The 19,860-nt window shown below is 36.2% G+C and overlaps 1 long non-coding RNA gene and 1 pseudogene across 1 annotated transcript in view; both read left to right on the forward strand.

Moving 5' to 3' along the window:
* LOC131279030 (uncharacterized) overlaps positions 1-10,056 on the forward strand; it is a 30,847-nt gene extending 20,791 nt beyond the window's left edge. Inside the window, exon 3 of the long non-coding RNA XR_009186372.1 lies at positions 9,754-10,056. This is a non-coding gene — a long non-coding RNA (uncharacterized lncRNA). The remainder of the gene's footprint in view (positions 1-9,753) is intronic.
* A 6,798-nt stretch (positions 10,057-16,854) lies between these two features.
* On the forward strand, positions 16,855-17,040 carry LOC131279065 (U1 spliceosomal RNA; annotated as a pseudogene).
* The last annotated feature ends 2,820 nt before the right edge of the window (positions 17,041-19,860 follow it).

The following is a 19,860-nucleotide window of genomic DNA, read 5'->3' on the forward strand; positions in this document are numbered from 1 at the left end:
TCTTGTTTCTTTGTCCGCTTCTGTTGTCGTCAGCGGCACGGGAAGTGTGGGCGGCGCCATTCCTGGGCAGGCTGCTCTTTCTTTTCACGCTGGGCGGCTTTCCTCACAGGCGCACTCCTTGCTCGTGGGGCTCCCCCACGCGGGGGACACCCTTGCGTGGCAAGGCACTCCTTGCGCGCATCAGCACTGCGCATGGCCAGCTCCACACGGGTCAAGGAGGCCCGGGGTTTGAACCGCGGACCTCCCATATGGTAGACGGACGCCCTAACCACTGGGCCAAAGTCCGTTTCCATATTTTATAACCAAACATGTGGTCTCTCTTGGAGAATGATCCATGTGCACTTGAGATATATATATATCTTGCTGTTATGGGTTGCAGTGTCCTATATACATGTTAGGTCTAGTTCATTTATCATATTACTCAAGTTCTCGGTTTCCCTGTTGATCCTCTGCCTAGATGTTCTATCTGTTTATGAGAGTAGATATATTGATGTCTCCATCTATTATTGTAGAGATGTCTATTTCTCCCTTCAGTTTGCCATATTTGCTTCACGTATTTTGAGGCATGATGGCTAGGTGCCTAGATATTTATGATTATTATTTCTTCTTGGTGGATTGCCCCTTTTATTGATACATAATGTCCTTCTTTGTCTCATAAAGTCTGTATTGTCCAGTGGAGGTTTAGCTATGTCAATTATTTTTTGGTTACAGTTTTGTATGGAATATTCTTTACAACATTTACTTTCAACTTATTTGTCTTTGGATGTAAGGTGAGTCTCTTTTAATGGAGGAGTTTAATCCATTAACATTCAATATTATTATTGTAATATTATTACTTTAACAATGTTATCCTTTGGTTTTCATATTTCATCTTTTTGGTCTCTCTTTTTACCTTTTCAATACCTTTATTGATAATTCTCACTTCTTCACTCTATTCCATGCCTCTCTCCTGTTTTTCCTTTCAGACTGTAGAATTCCTTTTAGTATTTCTGCAGGGCAGGCCTCTTGTTGATAAATTCTTTCAATTTTTGTTTATCTGTGAATATTTAAAATTCTCCCTCATTTTTGAAGGACACTTTCTTCCATGAAAGAATTTTTGGTTGGCAGTTTTTCTCTTTCATGATCTCAAATATATCATTTCATTTTCTTCTCACTTCCATGATTTCTGATGAGAAATTGGCACTTAATCTTATTGTGGATCCCTTGTATGTGATGAATCACTTTTCCCTTGCTGTTTTTAGAATTTTATCTTTAGCATTGACATTCTGATTAGTATATGTCTCAGGGCAGGTCTGTTGGGATTTATTCTGTTTGTAGTACATACACTCATAAGCATTGGGAACTTTTCAGCTATTATTTCCTCAAATATTATTTCTGCTCTTTTTCCCTTTTCTTCTCCTTCAAGGATACCCATTATATGTACATTTGTGCATTTCATGCTGTCATTCAAATCCCTGAGACCCTGTTCAATTTTTTTTCATTTTTTCTCTATCTGCTCTTCTGAGTTTCAATTTTCCTGTCTTCTAGTTCACTAATTATTTCTTCTGCCTGTTCAAATCTGCTGTTGCATACCTCTGGGTTTTTTGTTTTGTTATTGAGGTACTGGGAACCAGAGATTGAATCCAAGGCCTTGTATGTGGGAAGCCAGCACTCAACCACTAAGCCACATCAGCTTCCCTGAGTTGACTTTATCATCTGTTTTGCTTGTTTGTTATTTTTTCAGGAGGCATTGGGAACCGAACCCAGGACCTCCCATGTGGGAGGCGGGTGTTCAACTGCTGGAGCCCAATCCACTCCCTTTAGTGTATTTTTAATATCTTTTAATATGTTTCTTCCCCATAATTTCTGCTGTTTCTTTATATACTTTCAAATTGTTCCTTATGATCACAGTGTCTTCTTAATTTCCTTTCTCCCTTTAACTTTATTTTCCTTCATTTCCTTGTATTGATTTAGGAGGTTTGTTTGAATATTTTTATTTAGTTTTCCCAAATTCTGTGTCACCTCAGGTTTTAATTTGTTCCTTTGACTGGACCATATCTTCAAGTTTCTTAGTATGGTTTGTGATGTCTAGACATATGATAATATTGTTGAGTTTGTTTTGAAGGTCAGTTTCTACATCTTGCCCAGGGTTTTATTGTTGGTTGTTTGTGTTAAGGCTTTTCTTTGACACTTGGTTCAACTTACTGCACACTTTTAACTGATCTGATTCTTTCCCTGTATATGTGGTGCAATTTTTAATATTACAGTTTTTGTGAATGTTTTACCCCCAGGAGAAAAATTCCTTTCTTCCTTTCCTCTCTTCCTTCTCTGAGAATCTTTTTTGAGGAAGTACTGGGGCTTGAACCTGGGACCTCATACATGCAAATGAGCACTCAACCACTGAGTAACATCTGCTCCACAATGAGAGGTGTTTTTTTCATTTGTTTTTAGGAGGTACCTGAAATCAAAGCCAGGACTTCATACATGGGAAGCAGGCAGGCACTCAATCATTTGAGCTCTATCTGCTCCCCTCTGGGAATCTTGATCTGTTCTGTTTGTTTCAGTTTTGCCTCTGTAGTTTCATTTACACTTCTTTTGTTGTCTCCACCTCCCCCTGCCTGGAAGGCAACTCTTGCCTGAAGGTCATTCCAGAAAAGACCTTCTCAAGACCATATTTCCCCACCCAGACATGGCCAGGAATCCACAAAGGGATCAATGACCAATTCCAATGTGTTCTGGGAAGGGGATCAGAAAGGTTGCCAAAATTCTCCCCAGTGGTTTCCCAAAGCTGTGCCTTCTGGCCTGTCCATCAAATGCTGCCCTTTAACAAACTGTTCCCACTACCTCAAGGAGGTGCTTTGTCTTTAAATCTCCACTGCTTCCACCCCTGTCCAGGGTGCAGTCAAAATGGCTTCTGCTGCCCTTATCCAGGGCATGTCAAAACAGTAGCATAAAGATGGGACCCAATGATTCAAATTTGGTAATCAAAAGCCACGATCAGTGCTCTGCCATGCCTATTCCTGTTTTGGGGGAAAGGATATTTATGTTCCTTTCAGCCAGCAGCAGGTAGCCAGGGACTTGACCCCAGGTTGGCCCACCATAAGAATGGGGGATGGGTGTCAGCAGCTGCGGCAGAGAGAGCTACTCACTATTCTTTACTGTAGTTTATCAGTCTCTTCCTCCCTCTCTTCCCTGGATGCTGTTCTGGCCTCTGGAGCCCCAGAACAGTTGTTTCAGATAGTTCCTGCCTGTTTAATAGTTGCTTTGTTGGAAAGACCGAGTGTTAGAGCTCCCTACACTGCCATCTTCCCCAGAAGTTTGTGCCTTGCTTCTCTTTTGAAATCCCATTTTGTTGTTGTTCTGACCTGAGGCAACCACATGCCTTTTCAAAGAAGCATCAGAGTGAAACTAATATCCTACAGATCAGTATCAGGATATAATATGGTCAGTGATGTTGCCAGAATTTCTCTCAGTTCTTGGCTAAGCTACATAAAATGAATTTCAAGAGTGAGCCAGCTTAGTTAGGCCAGTAATTTATTAAGGAAGGGAGGGAAGATAAATGGGAGAAAATAACAGATTACAGGTCCCAAGTACAGGGGAAGGGGTTGAAAAGAGATAAAGAGGGCTGATTTACAGATTACAAATGCCCAGGTTTTACTTGTGTGCTGTTCCAGGCAAGAACAGGGGAGTCTTGTTTTGGCCCTTACCTTTTAAACCATTAATTATTCTTCCCCTTTGCTACTGACAGGGGAGGAGTCCCAGCAGTTTGTGTTTTGATTGATTACCCCACCCATCAATCCCCTGGGAGGGCCCAATGATAAGGCCTCCTGGAGAAGATCCCGGTCTTCTCCTGTCTTCCAGAGGAAATCTTGTTCTGAATGAGGTTTCTCTCAAGGGTCTTCCAGCAGCCATCCTGGGGGTACCAGTGGCCACATGGGCATCCTGCCAGTTTCCAGATTCATCTATTGATTCCCTTCCTAGCCTGCCTCAGTGAGAACATGGTCAGTTCTCTAGGAATTTTATACAATCTTTAAGTATTTGTAAGTACATTTTATCCATATAAATTCAACCAATAGAAGGTTAGAAAATCTCTTTTAATTTTTGTATTTCCCATGAAATTCCTAACATATCAGAGGAACCCAAAGATTTTTAGCACCATATTTTTACATGATGAAAGAATAAATCCTTTGCAACTGTTTGAAATAAAAGATAGCTTTTAGGGTTTGGTTTTGTGAAGACAAAATACAAAAGTTGTCAGGTTTAAACATTATGTTAAACAGGAAAATGGTCCCCGTAAAACAATATTTATTTCCCTATTTAACCAAAGTGACAATAAAATAATGAAATAAGACTTAATATGATTATAAGAAAAAGTCTTAATTCCTTTAAATAATAGAAGACTTGTCTTCTAAAACAATAAAGGATGGTAAGGTCAACATAAACATTAACGAGGATGTTATTCTAATATGACATAGAATCTTTGTCTTATAAGCAGAATACTTAGATGGCATTAAAACAAACAAACAAAACAAATAGAAATAACCTTATCAAATATTATTCAGCACTGACCACAACAAATAAAATTCATTTCTATGAACCCTCCACAACTTTCTATATCCATTCAGGCTTTTTCTTACACATTCTTGCTTCCCATTCTGTGAAAAACAGTAATTTTATTTTGGGAAAAATCTGTCTTTTTTCTTTAACAAAGAACATCCTGCATACTTTACATACCTGCCACCTTAAGTTACTAAAAAGATCTTTGAAACTGTCTTCAAACATCCTACAAAAATAATTATATTTGAAATAAAGTTTTTAAAAATAATTCAGTTACATTAAACAGAAATTAACTTTTTTCATAATTTTAAGATCTAATAGCCATAATGCAGGCTTATTTTATCAGTAAATCTGTATAAATTTAGGGAGAATATACCCAAGTAGAATAAAATTTTATGTTTGTATTGCAATTAACATGGTAGTACAGAGGACATAGCTATTTTAGTTACGGTTTTCAAAAATATTACTTTCCTCACTTTGCCATTTTATTAGTATTCCAGTGAGATACAGTATGAATAATTTCTGAAATAGTTTTCTGGAGGCAATTAGGGAGGACTGGTTTAAAGCTATGATTTAATGTCAGGCTTATAAAAGTAGCCAGCTTCTTTCCATTCTTTTTTGTCACTTCTTCAAATAATTTTGTACATCTAGATTTCTGTATGACCTTCACCCGCAGTCCTTAAATTAAATGGTAAAGATATCCAGGCTCCTAAGTCTGAAATAAGACTGAATTATTTGTAATACCCTTTGAGTCTTCAGTAGGGTTTGATGAATCTTATCACTATAGAAGGGGAGGTTGAGTAAGCCAGGACATAGACAAGGAAGACAGGAAGAGTCTGAAGGATATAAGTTTGATGTCCCTAATTCCTGGAAATCCAGGGTACCAATTTACATATACATCTGTGTGTATTTTTAATATTTTCATATGTATATATGTAAACACATATATGTATATTAGCACACATTTATTTTTAAGCAATTTGAATGGAGGTCTCCTAAGAATTTTTTTATTCTTAATTTGATATTACCATTTGGAGGTAGGAAAATGTGCATCAAACAGACAGACGCAAATAAAAAACCATGTAGCATCAGTTAAAATCTTTTTTTTTTAAAGATTTATTTATTTATTTCTCTCCCCACCCCGGTTGTCTTTTCTCTGTGTCCATTTGCTGCGTGTTCTTCTTTGTCCACTTCTGTTGTTGTCAGTGACACGGGAATCTGTTTCTTTTTGCTGCATCATCTTGCTATGTCAACTCTCCGTGTGGGAAGCACCATTCCTGGGCAGGCTGCACTTTCTTTTGCACTGGGCGGCTCTCCTTATGGGGTGCACTCCTTGCACATGGGGCTCCCCTACGTGGGGACACCCCTGCGTGGCAGAGCACTCCTTGCGTGCATCAGCACTGCGCATGGGCTGGCTCCACATGGGTCAAGGAGGCCTGGGGTTTGAACCACGGACCTCCCATGTGGTAGACAGATGTCCTAACCACTGGGCCAAATCCACTGCCAGTTAAAATATTTAGCCATGAGTCAGATACAGAAACACAGAAATGCAGAGATATAAAACTTGTTAGCTTAAATTATAATTTTGTACCTTTTTCTGTAAATTCTCATTCTGATACAAAGACATGAGCTTTTGGGATTTCTTTTTAGTTCTCTTCTCTTTTACAGTCTAAACTTAAGAAATACATTTTCTGACCATTTTTCTCTAGATTCAAATTTGTATTGAGGCCAGGGAGTATTACAAAAGAATTTCATCTTTTTCTTTTTCATTGGTTCATAACTGAACATAGACCAATGATCTCAAACAAATTCCAAAGGACTATAGTCATCAGTACTGCTAACATTTCTCATGATTATATTTTTCAGCATGCTAAATTAAGGTGTACACAGAATTAAACTGATTAAATCAGAAATACCAGAAAGCAGAACCAGAATATGAAAATTGTATTGTGAGTACTTCAGTGGCTACCTCTCACAAGCCTGGGCCCTGTACCCAGCAACCAGAGCAGAGCTAATGTGGAACTTGAACCACAATTTTGATTAACAGCCAATAACCAGAAAACCAAAATGAATTAATTGGTTTCACCAAAGAGTAGGCACTACAATGAAGTTACTCACCAGAAGATGACTGTACCTGTATCTGTAACTCCCCTCGAAATGGAACTGCACAACAGGGCCAGTGACACTGGCAGGAGTACAAGAGAGTACTGTCCATCGAGCCTGTAAAGTAACTGGGATAGGTGGCCGTGCAGGATCAGTGACTGGGCATCTCTGTCCCACAGGAGCCACAGGGCCTCCAGTAAAGATATTTAAGACTGGGATCACCAGATTATACCACCTGAATGGGCTTATTGCCCAAAGCCACAGAAATCAATGACCTGATACTTGGATTTCAAGAAGAGGGTTTTTTGCAAAGCACCATAGCAAGGAGACAGGAGACAAGCTCAAATCTGTCTCCCCGAGCTGAAGAGGTTTGAGATTCTTAAATGGTTTGGAGAGGGTTGGTCTAGGGAAGTAATACAGGATTAGATAAGATGACATGGGTCATGGGGCAGGATTAAGTGGAGCCTGTGCTGCTACAAGTTATGCTAGTTAATGCATTGCACTTTTAAAAATGGCAGCTTAGCATGTTGAATGGTTGTGATTTTTACTATTAAAATTAGGTATAGGTAACTTCATAAGGAAGTGCGAGTTCTACGAAAAGGGAAACAAACTTCTGCAAGCTGGTAAGGGAGGGGTTACTTTAAAAGTTGGTTATTATGCAGTGGTTTCAGTATCTGGTAGTAGTAGGGCAAATTTCTCCAGTACTTTCTCCTTTTCCAAAGTTGTCTTTGATGTTCTTAGACCTTGTATTCTATAGCATAAACTTTAGAGTCAGTTTGTCTACATACTCACACCCATGTGTACATGTGTGCAAATTCTACATGAACTTTGATTGGAATTGCATTGCATCTATGGATCCATTTGGGGGATAGTTGCCTTTATTATGATGTTGAGTTTTCTCCTACATGATTAGACCCTTTCTATGTAATCTATCTTTTGTGCTCTTCAATAAAATGTTGCAATTGTCACTATATAATTTTGGTTAAATTTATTTCTAGTTACCTTATACTATTTGTTTCTATTGGGAATCATATTTTCTTTTATAGCTGTATCTGGTTATTATGGAATGCTCCTAATTTATTTATCTTATATCAGTTCTTCTGTCAAACTTTCTTATTTTTTCTAGTAGTTTTACTGTACAGTCTCTTTAATTTTCTATGAAGACAATTAAAGTGTTTGCAAATAAGCTTACTTGCTTCATTTCCATTCCTTATGGGCCTGTTTGTTTGTTTGTTTGTTTGTTTTACTTATTTCACTTTGCCTGAACCCTCTATATTAGCAATATTAAGAAAGGGTGGTGATAGGAACCCTTGCCTTTTCTTTAAAATAATAATGTCTAAAGTTTTATCATTAATTTTCATGTTGGCTCAACATTTTGGATAGATAAACCTTCATTGTAAGTCAAAGAAGTTCTCTTCTATTTCTAGCTCGAATGGCTATTGAATTTTTCAAATGATTTCTTGTGACAAGGTTTAGTCTAGATGCATTTTTTTCTACTGCTTCATTTAGTAATAAATTATTCAGGACTTTTATATTATTGTTCATAACTGAACGTGGCTAAAACTTTTCCTTATTTGGCTAATAATTTTACCTTTTTAATTTTTGTGTTAGAATTATACTAACTTTTAATATAAATTAACTCTAAAAATTTTCAGAAAGTATTTATAGAAGAAAGGTATTTTTGTTCATTAAAAGTTTGATAAAGCCTCTTCTGGATACCTGTTGGGGGCCAGGTGGCTTTTTCTCCCTAAGGAGTGAGCTTTTTATTATTGTGCCAACTTTTTAAATGCTTATTATTTTTTGTCCTTTTGAAACTCTAGAGTAAATTTTTATGATTTATAATTCTCTATAAAATGTCCATTTCATCAACTTTTTCATAAAGTTGTTCATAATATTTGCTTATTATTTTAAAAAATGATCATACCATCTGTTCCTGTGCCATTTTTTATTCCTACTTTTAATTGTGTTTTTTCTCTCCATTGGTTAGTAGTGACAAAGTTTTGTGTATTTTTAAAGTTGTTTGTAAAGAACTATTCTTTGTTGTTTTGCTAGTTTTTTTTTCTTTTAGCTTGTTTTCTATTTGTTATATTCTATTCTTTATTATTTTTTCCTTTCTGCTTTCTTTGGATTTACTTATTTATTCTTTGCTTGGTCTTTATCATTAAATACAGAATTCATTTTTATTCATTTTTTCTGTCTTTTTTAGCAACACACTTAAAGTTATACTGTTCTCCTTTATACACTGCTTTAGTTCCTTCACCTTTATTTTGGTATGTTGTCCTTCCATTGATATTTCTTAGTATTATATATTTAAATTTTAATTCAGGTGTTATAATAGTTTATAATTTCTTTTTTTTTTAACACTAATTAATGAATGCTCTTTTTAGTTTCCAATGTGCTTGTCTTTTTTATTGTTGATGTTGTCATTCTTGATTTTTACTTTATCACAAAATTTCTAAATCATAGTATTTAAGGCTGCCATAATATATTCTGAGAACTGAATTCTGAAATCAGAGAAAACTATCTCGCTTGGCCTCTTATCAGAAAGAGTCCATACAGTGAAATTAACAAAATAAGTAGTAACAATCCTATAATAAACCCAGCAATCAAGTCTCATTGTAATGATATTATGATCTTTAATAAAGCTTTAAACAACTTTCTCTAAAGATTAAGAATTTACTAATTTATATATTATTGGTAATACAAATGTTTAAGTGAGACTTATGGAGCACAGTATTCTTGATCCAAAAGGTAGACTCTGAAACACAAAAGATTTGTGTTCTTTAGATCCTAATGTATAGGTTTACAAGGTTGTATATATCTACGATTTACCTGAAAAGTACTTTCTTAAATAATATGGCCTTTAGGAACAAAAGAAGTACTTAAAAATAAAACTCCTGAGGCTCATCCTGGAGGAAAGATTATCTTTGCTATTTGATTTTGTCAAAGCAGGGGGAAAAGAAATTAATATAGGAGATAAAGATGATATGATTCTAGAATAGAGGGGTAGATTAAAACAATTTCCCTGAGTAGCATGACTTTCTCATTTAGGCTTAATCTTTCCATCTGTGTGTTTTTTCCCATTTGATCATGTCTTGTCTTCTCTTTGTTCAGGAAAGGCTCCTGAGGGAGATGACCCTGTTTAGGAAGACCTGAATTCCCTGGAGACTTGGCCTGCATCAAGTCAGGAAACACATAGCTTAATGACTCGGGAGGTAAAACTCAAGAAGAGGGACCTGTGCTCATTGACTGTGCCTATTACCTAAATCACTGACCCCGTCCTCTCCTCACCACGTTAGCTTTTCCATTCTGTGTCACTCTGATGTTGAAGATGACCCAATTAGGAATTTGAAGGAATGGAAATGTTTTACAACTGTAAAGAAAACAAAAACGTGAAGAAAAACCCTTTCAATTCTACCCTGAATTTACGTATTTTAGTATTGATCTTATTTTGTGCTACTAATAGAGATACATGATAAGTTTCACATGAAGTAGGAGGCATGCGTAGATATAGTGTGGATGGCCTTTTAATTAATGAAGACAGTGTGATACGATGTCTTCAAAGCAGAAGAGTAGAGGAATGTGAAAAATTGGTGGTAATAAGCCTTGCTTTAACATATTACCTGCCTTGTGGAGATACTGCCAATATTACAGAACACAAAAGAGGAAATGCATTCTCATCTTGTGGGTGCCTTGTATTTTTTTTCCTTTATCTAATGCACTGAAGCATTGAGACTTCTATGATGATGCTGTCCTCATACTCACTTCCTATACGTTCCTTCATTATTAGAGAGAAAAGTCAGTACCAAGAGCAAACACTGCTTCCCCCAACTTCTCAATTCATTCAGTATCCCCATGCCTGCCTGGCAGTAATGCAGCTTTGAAAAGTGACATGGCAGTTTGGCTCTTCTCTCATGTAGGAAACTGTTCAGTCCTCTGTTATATTTAAAGTCACATTTCTGGATAGGAATCTCTTACTCTTAGGACAGATTTTTAGCTATCAGCCTACGAATAATACTTTTTCTTTGATTACTATTATTTTCTACTTGTAGAGAGATCATTTGAAAGTAAGCAATGTCATAGAATGTCCCAAGTAGATTCTTTATATAACCTTATTCTCTCCATTCTAGAACCGAGTCCATTATTTATGTATGTATTCTTTTTTTTTCCCTAAATTTTATGGCCTAAATTTTATGACCTATCCTGGATGAATTTTTATATCTTTTAAAGTTTCCTTTTATAAAAGAGTGTCTTAGAATATTCCTGGATGTTTTTTAGGTTATCTTTGGAAAATCTTGCTTTACCAGAATTTTCTTTTCTTATATTTCATGTAGCAATTTGATGTTGTAGCCACTTGTACTGTCAGTTATGATGCTGTCCCCTAGGAATTGTCTAGACTCATAGTCCTGTAGGTAGGTTTTGAAGATAGTTGATATGTTTTTATTCCAACATTCATTTTAGAAGTAACATAACTTAGGCCCAAAGAGCTGTCCAAGATTATACAACTCTTCAGTCATAGTGAAAAGACTTAGAAACCAGGCTCTTATCTCCTAGTATAACTAATTTCACTTTGTACTTATAAATCTTTGGCATAATACAGAGCAGAAAAGCTAATTTTAGCTCCTTGGAAAAATCTGTCCAACCTTTTTGACACTAATTTGATTCAGTGAGCAGTCTCCAAAAAGACCTGGAATCTTGATAATTTATTGTATTACTTCCTGGTATTGTTAGCCAAATCACTATTTCATTCCATCAAAGACATATTAGAGTCCTAAGTGAGCCTTCAATTTGAATAGCAACCATCTGGACTGGTTTGCTTCTTTGATAAATATAGTCAAGTTGATTTTGTTGTTTTTTTAATTTATTTTATTTATTTTATTTTATTTTATTTTATTTTTTAAGATTTATTTATTTAATTTCCCCCCTCCCCCGGTTGTCTGTTCTCTGTGTCTATTTGCTGCATCTTGTTTCTTTGTCTGCTTCTGTTGTCGTCAGCGGCATGGGAAGTATGGGCGGTGCTGTTCCTGGGCAGGCTGCACTCTCCCCCGTGCTGGGCGGCTCTCCTCATGGGGCACACCCCCTGCACATGGGGCTCCCCTATGCGGGGGACACCCCTGCGTGGCAGGGCACTCCCCGCGTGCATCAGCACTGCACATGGGCCAGCCCCACACGGGTCAAGGAGGCCCAGGGTCTGAACTGCGGACCTCCCATGTGGTAGACGGATGCCCCAACCACTGGGCCAAGTCCGTTTCCCGAGTCAAGTTGATTTTGGAGCATGACTTGAAATATGTCTTGGGTTTAAATTGTGCTAGGACTTCTCACTCAGGTGGTGTTACTTTTTTTAAGTAAATGAGTTGTGCTCAAATTGCTTTAAAATATATCTAGCTAGGAGGGCAGGGATGGTTGTTAGTGTAGTGGCACTGATAGACTTATTTTCCTCTATTCCATTTCACTGACAACTCCATAGTCCTATTTTGTTATCCTGAAATTAGTTTTTACAGATGTTTTACCAATTAGTGTTGCTTTTTAATTTTCAGGACTAGGTCAACTTTATAACCCATAGCTCATTTCATTTAATTAATTGGTAGATATGTAGTTTAATAAGAAGGGACATTAAGGGGACATCATTTTCCCTTGATATATTAAAAGGATTAAATACACACCAAGAAAAATGCAAAGAAAATAAATCTGGTATAACAGTAGTAGTATTAGATAAAATAGACTTAAAAGCAAAAGGCATTAGTGATAAAGGGGTCGTCATATAACTTTCTCTTCATATATTTTACACTAAAATGTGTGATAAATTCCAAATTTATTTATACCTAATAACAACTTCAAAATGTATAAATTGAACAATGGCAGTATAAGAAATGCCTGTAAACATCCCCTCTTAGAAACAGCTAAATAAAACAACAGGTTCAACTCACTGGACTCTGTGGAACAATTAAGAATGGAAAAAACTCAATGAATGCTGAATTGAAAAACAAATAAAGCAAACATCTAAAAAAGATAAAAGAGAGGCAAGATGTATTTATTGTTCCAGACCTCTTCCCCATTCTCAGATCTGCCAGGTTTATTTGACTCACAGATGTATTCCTGGTCTGGATACCTCCTACTGCAGTCATTCACTGCAGTTCCACCCACACCAGCAGTTTAATTGAACACACAAATACAGTGACCAAGACTTCACAGACCCACTGCAGCACTTTAAAGATCTTGACCAATACTATAAATGAACTAGATCCTACGGATATGTACAGAACATTGCACCCAACAACAGCAGAATACACATTCTTTTCAAGTGCACATGGGTCATTCTCCAGGATAGACCACATGTTTGGTCACAAAACATGTCTCAATAAATTTTAAAAGATTGAAGTTATACAAATCATCTTCTCTGACCCCAAATGAATGAAAGTAGAGATCATTAGAATACTGGAATATCAACAAATATATGGGAGTTAAAAGAAGATACTTTCTAACAATCAAAGAGTCAAAGAGGGAAACCACAAGGGAAATTAGAAAATGTCTTGTGATGAATAAAAATGTGAACACAACATACCAAAACTTATGGGACCCACTAAAGGCACTTTTCAGAAGGAAATTTGTAGTTATGAATACCTATATTAAAAAAGAACTATCTCAAGTCAATGACCTAACATCATATCTAGAAGAGGAAATTCATATCTAAGAAGAGAAAATTAAACCTAAAGTAAGTGGAAAGAAGATAGTAAATTTTACAATGAATATAAATGAAATGGAAAATAGGAAAACAATCTAGAGTCAATGAAACCAAAAATTGCCTCTTTGTCACATATGGGTCACTCTCCAGGACAGATCACATGCTAGGCCACAGAACAACTCTCAAAAAATTCAGAAAGTTTTAATTTATACAAATAATTTCTCTGACCACAATGGAATGAAGCTGGAAATCAGTAAGGGCCAGAGAACCAGATTAGGCACAAAGATATGGAAGTTAAGCAACATAATCTTAGATAATCAGTGTGTTAAGGAGGAAATTGCAAAAGAAATCAGTAACTACCTGGAAGTGAATGAAAATGAGAACACAACATATCAAAACCTAAGGGATGCAGCAAAAGCAGTGCTGAGAGGGAAATTTATAGCCATAAATGCCTACCTTAAAAAAGAATGAAGAGCTAAAATCAAAGACCTAATTGCATACCTGTAGGAATGAGAAAAAGAACAACAAATTAATCCCAAAGCAAGTATAAAGAAGGAAATAACAAAGATTAGAGCAGAGCTAAATGAAACTGAAAATGATAACACTAGAAAAAATGCAAACAAAAAGCTGGTTCTTTGAGGAAATCATTAAAATTGACAAACCCTTAGCAAGACTAACAAAGAAAAAAAGAGAGAATACATGAAATAAGAAATGAGGAAGGGGATATCACCACTAATTCCACAAAAATAGAGTATTATAAGAGGATATTTTAAAAAATTGTGTGCCAAAAAGATGGATAGCTTAGATGAAATGGATAAATTTCTAGAAATACATGAGCAGCCTTCATTGATGAAAGAAGAAATTGATGAACTCAGCAGACCAATCACAAATAACGAGATTGTCTTAGTCATCAAAAACCTCCCAATTAAGAAGAGCCCAGGACCAGATGTTTCACAGGTGAATTCTGTAAGTCATTCTGGAAAAAACTAACCATAATCCTGTTTAAACACTTCCAAAAAAGTAGAGGGAACATTGCCTAACTCATTCTGTGATGATAACATCACCCTAATACCAAATCCACATAAAGACGCCACAAGAAAAGAAAACAACAGACCAATCTCTCTAACGAAATTGGATGCTGAAATCATCAACAAAATATGTGCTAATTGTATTTAACAACACATCAAACAAATTATACACCATGACCAAGTGAGTTTCATCCCTGGTATGCAAGGATGGTTCAAAATAAGATTAATCAATGGTATACCACATTAACAGATCAAAAGAAAAAAAATCACATGATCATCTTTAATGATGCAGAAAAAGCATTTGACAAAATACACACTCTGTCTTGACAAAAACACTTCAAAAGATAGGAATAGAAGGAAACTTCATCAATATGATAAAGGCTACATGTGCATAACCCACAGCTAACATCATATTCAATGGTGAAATGCTAAAGGCTTTCCCTCTAAAAACTGGGACAAGACAAGGATGCTCATTTTCACTATTCTTATTTAAAATTGTGTTAGAAATACTTGCTTTAGCACTTAGACAATAAAAAGACATAAAAGGCATCCAAATTGGAAAGGAAAAAGTAAAAATTTCACTTTTTTCAGATGACATGATCTTATACATAGAAAGCCCTGAGAAATCTACAACAAAGCTTCTAGAGCTAATAAACAAGTTCAGTAAAGTGGCAGGATATACGATCAATGTGCAAAAATCCATAGCATTTCTGTACTCCAATAATGAGCAATCTGAGGAGGAAATCAAGAAAAAAATCCATTTACAACAGCAACAAAAAGAATCATTTTTTATTCAAATTTAAAGATGTAAAGGACTTTTATGCAGAAAACTACACAACATTGTTTAAAGAAATCAAAGAACACCTAAATAAATGGAAGGATATTCCATGTTCATGGATTGGAAGACTAAACATCATTAAGATGTCTGCCCTACCCAAATTGATTTACAGATTTAACACAATCCCAATAAAAATTGCAATAGCATTTTTTGCAGAATTGGAAAAGCTAACTATGAAGTTTATTTTGAAGAACAAGAGGCTCCAAATAGCTAAAGATATTAACAAACTAAAATGAAATGGGGGGAACTCACACTACCTGACAAAACATACTGCAAAGCTACAGTGGTCAAAACTGCATGGTATTGGCACAAGGATAGACGTACTGACCAATGGAAGTGAATTGAAAATTCTGATATACATCCTCACATATACAGTCATCTGATATCAGAAATCTTGAAAATAAAAAGGCAAACAACCCATTTTTAAAATAGGCAAATGATTTGAATCGATACTTCTCCAAAGAAGAAATACATATTGCTAAAAAGTACATGAAAAGATGTATCCTTAGTTATTAGGTAAATATAAATCAAAACTACAATAAGATATCATCTTACACCTATTACACAGGAGGCTATTATGAAAACAGAGGACTACAAGCATTGGAGAGAATGTGGAGGAAAGAGAACACTTATCTACTGCTGGTGTGAATGTAGAATGGTGCAACCATTATGGGAGACAGTTTTGCAGATCCTCAAAAAACTAACTATAGATCTGCCATCTGATCCAGCCATTCCACTGCTGGGTAGATACACAGAAGCATTGACACAGGGACATGAACAGATATATGCACAGCCAAAGTTTATAGCAGTATTATTCACTATTGCCTAAAATTGTAAGCAATCCACATGTCCATCAACAGATGAATGGATAGGCAAACCATGGTATATACAATAAATGGAATATTTCTCAGCTGTAATAAGAAATGCAGTTTTAACACACAGGATAACATGGATGAATCTGGAAGACCTTATGTTGAATAAAGTAAGCCAGTCACTGAAGGACAAATATTACATGACCTCACTGATATGACTTAAGCAAATTGAGCAGACTCACAGAGCTAGATTCTGGAAGATAGCTTAACAGGAGGCAGGTCATAGAGAGTGGTGAGTCAATGCTCATATGGACAAAATCTATGATAAGGTGGAAGGGTGTGGTTGAGCAGTGGATGGGTGTGAGAGTGATGCAGTGATGAGCTTGGGTTCAGTGGTGCTGGTCTGTGAGGGGGAATCGGGTGGGGGCATTTGGTTGGACTATCCATGTAACTGGGGAATGCTTGGAGGAAGGAGCAGGGATTTGGAAGTCTGTGGTTAAAACTACATTGGTGGGAATGTTCTTTTGGCAAATAGGGCAGAGGAGGGTTACTAGTATAGGGAGTTGGGTGTGAGGGATATGCAGGATAGAGCACACCTGGGACATGCCTTTATGGAATATTTAAGTGTTCATCTTGTCATAGTGTGTTATCTCAGTGGGTGGAGACCCACACAATACACAAGAAAATATTAAACTCCTATCCTGGTGAGCCCTGCTATGTTCTCAATTAGAAAGAAAAGAATCTCTCAAGAACATAGGCACTGTGCCTAATAAAAGAAAACAGACCAATATGTCCAGCCCTCAATATTATTGCAAGTAACTATAAATCTTATTTTTCTAAAATTGAAACTTAGTAATACTTACCTGGCAGGGGAGATAACATGATCGTGAAGGGGGTTTTCTCAGGGCAAAGCTTATCCATTGTACTCCATATGTGCTGACTCCTGTCATTTTCCGAAATGCTGGAAATTCGACTGCATAATTTGTGATGGTGGTGAAATAAATAAATAAATTTTAAAAATTGAAACTTAGTGGTTGCCGTAAGTTCTGATAACAGGGGGAGAGATGGAACATAGGGCATTTTTTAGGACATTAGAATTGTTCTACATGATCTTGCAGTAACAAATACAGGCCTTTCAAAATTTCATCAAAACTTATAAAAGTGTATGGTGGAAAATGTAAACCATAATGTAAACCATTGACCATGGTTAGTAGCAATGCTTCAATATTTGTACATCAATTGTTAAAAATGTACCATACACATGTAGAATGTCATTAATAGGGAAGAGTGGAAAAGGGGGAGGGCATTAGGTATATGGGCATCTCCTATATTTTCTATGTGACTTTTCTGTAACCTAAAGCTTCTTTGAAAATAAAATGAGAGAAAAAAAAAAAGACAGTGGGGGAACATAGGCAAGAAATTGTCTCTATATATACAACATAATAGATCTTACATGAAAGACAATGTATAAAAATTTTTCATTTCAAATTTTTAATATTTTTTTGTTGTTATTTTAAAATTTGTTATTTTATTAATATTATCATTTTTTGGTTTCATTTTTAGAAAGGTTTTGGATCACAACTGTGGCAGAGGAGGATCATAGGTATGGGGTGTTGGTGATGGGACAGTGTATGTGGAGGGGTACACCTGGGGCATGCCTCTAAGGCATATGAATATGCTCCAGTGTTCCTGAGGTGTTGTTTTGGTGGGTGGAAAACTGCACAATAAACAAAAGAATATTGAATTCCCATCCTGGGGAATACTGCTACATTCTCTATTAGAGTGGCAAGAATCCCCCAAGTAAATGGGCAGTGCCTAGTGAAGGAAGACAGATCATTACACCAGGCCCTTGATATTGATGATTGTATTTATGAACCTTTCTTGTGAAATTGAAACTTAACCTAGTATTATATATTGCCTAAGAGTTATCTCCTGAAAGCCTCCTTGTTGCTCTCTCTAAGCCAAACTCAGCATATAAATATACTACCTTCCCTCTGGTGTGGGACATGACTTCTAGGATAAACCTCCCTGGCACTGAGGGATTATTAGGAAGTACCAGCCAGCAATGTATCTGGAAAAAGACCTTGACCAAAAGGGGAAAATATTAAATACAAATGAATTTTTATGGCTAAGAAATTTCAAAGTGAGTCGGAGGTCATTCCAGAGGTTACTCTTATGCATGTCTCAGCAGGATCTCATTGACTGCTACAGTAAACAGTGCCTCAAACTTTAGGGCTCCTGAAGGCTCTAGAGACAGCCAAACACTATAAGCAGGGCAGACAGGCAGTCAGTGGGCCTTACTTTGGAATTTATGCTCCCCAGTGTAACAGAGTTAGACCATTTGTAGTTTCCCTACACATGGCTCTTCTGCCTCTTTTATTTGAACCTGTAATTAGCATTATACTTGTTAAATATATGTCCCAGAGACTTAAATCTTTGATCTGTTCATGTACCAGTTGAGCCCTGAATCTCAGCAGACTTGCAACACCTACTCTCCAGTTCATTGGACTCACCCAGGACAATTAACAAGGAGATGATGATGGACAACACCCATCCCAAGGAAGAGACAATGTCTGCAACTGCAAGCAAGATAATTCCATCCCTCTACCCCATGGAATGTAAGCCCCCTCTCAATTTTAAGCAGAGTGTGCATTACCATCCTAAATCCTCAAAATAGGGGAATAAACAAGGGACTATATAGACTTGTTATAATTCTGTTATAGATTTACTATTATTCTAGCAATGGACGAACTTTTATCATTGATGTAGATGCAGTGGCCACTAGGGGTTCTGAGGGGAGTGAGAGGGAAGAATAGGTGTAACATGGGAACATTTTCAGGACATTGAAATTGTCCTACATGACATTGCAATGGCAGATACAGGCATTATACATTTTGTCAGAACATATAAAATTGTGTGGGGCAAAATGTAAACCCTAAACTACAAGGTTTAGTACAAGATTGGTAGCAATACTTCAATATTTGTTCATCAATTGAAACAAATGTACCGTGCTAGTGGAAGATATTGTTAATGTGGGAAAGTATGGAAGGGGGAGGAAGTGGTGCATATGTGAATCCCCTATATTTTTTATGTAACATTTATGTAATCTAAAGCTTCTTTTAAAAAATTTAAAAATGTTGCTTCCCCGAAAAGATCAATAAAATTGACAAACCTTAACAAGACTAGCAAGGAAAAAAGAGAAAGGATGCAAATACTAAAATGCAGAATGAAAGGAGAGACATTAAAATTGACCTTACAGAAATGAAATGGATTATAAGAATACTCTGAAAACTGTATGCCAACATATTCAATAATTGAGAGGAAATGGGCAAATTCCTAGAAACACACATCTTACCTAAACTGACTCATGTAAATATAGAATATTGCAACATACCTATAACAATTAAAGAGATTGAATAAGTAATCAAAAGCATCCCAACAAAGTAAAACCCAGGACCACATAGCTTCATTGATAAATTTTACCAAATATTCAAAGAAGAATAAGCATCAGTCCTCAAGCTTTTCCAAAAAATTGAAGAGAATGGAACTATTCCTAACTCATTTTATGAAGCAAATGTTACCCTAATATCAAAGCCAGATAATGACATCACAAGAAAAGGAAACTATAGACCAATTTCCTTTATGAACATAGATGCAAAAATCCTCAATAAAATACTAGCAAATCCAATCCAATAGTATATTAAAATAATTATACAATCATGACCAAGTGGGATGTAGGAATGCAAGGATGTTTTAGCATAAGAAAATCAACCAATGTAATAATCCCATTAATAGAATGGAGTAATATATTGACATGGTCATCTCAATTGATACAGACAAGGCTTTTGACAAAATCCAACA

The sequence above is a fragment of the Dasypus novemcinctus genome, chromosome 6 (genome assembly GCF_030445035.2).
Source record: "Dasypus novemcinctus isolate mDasNov1 chromosome 6, mDasNov1.1.hap2, whole genome shotgun sequence".
Taxonomy (NCBI): Eukaryota; Metazoa; Chordata; class Mammalia; order Cingulata; family Dasypodidae; genus Dasypus; species Dasypus novemcinctus.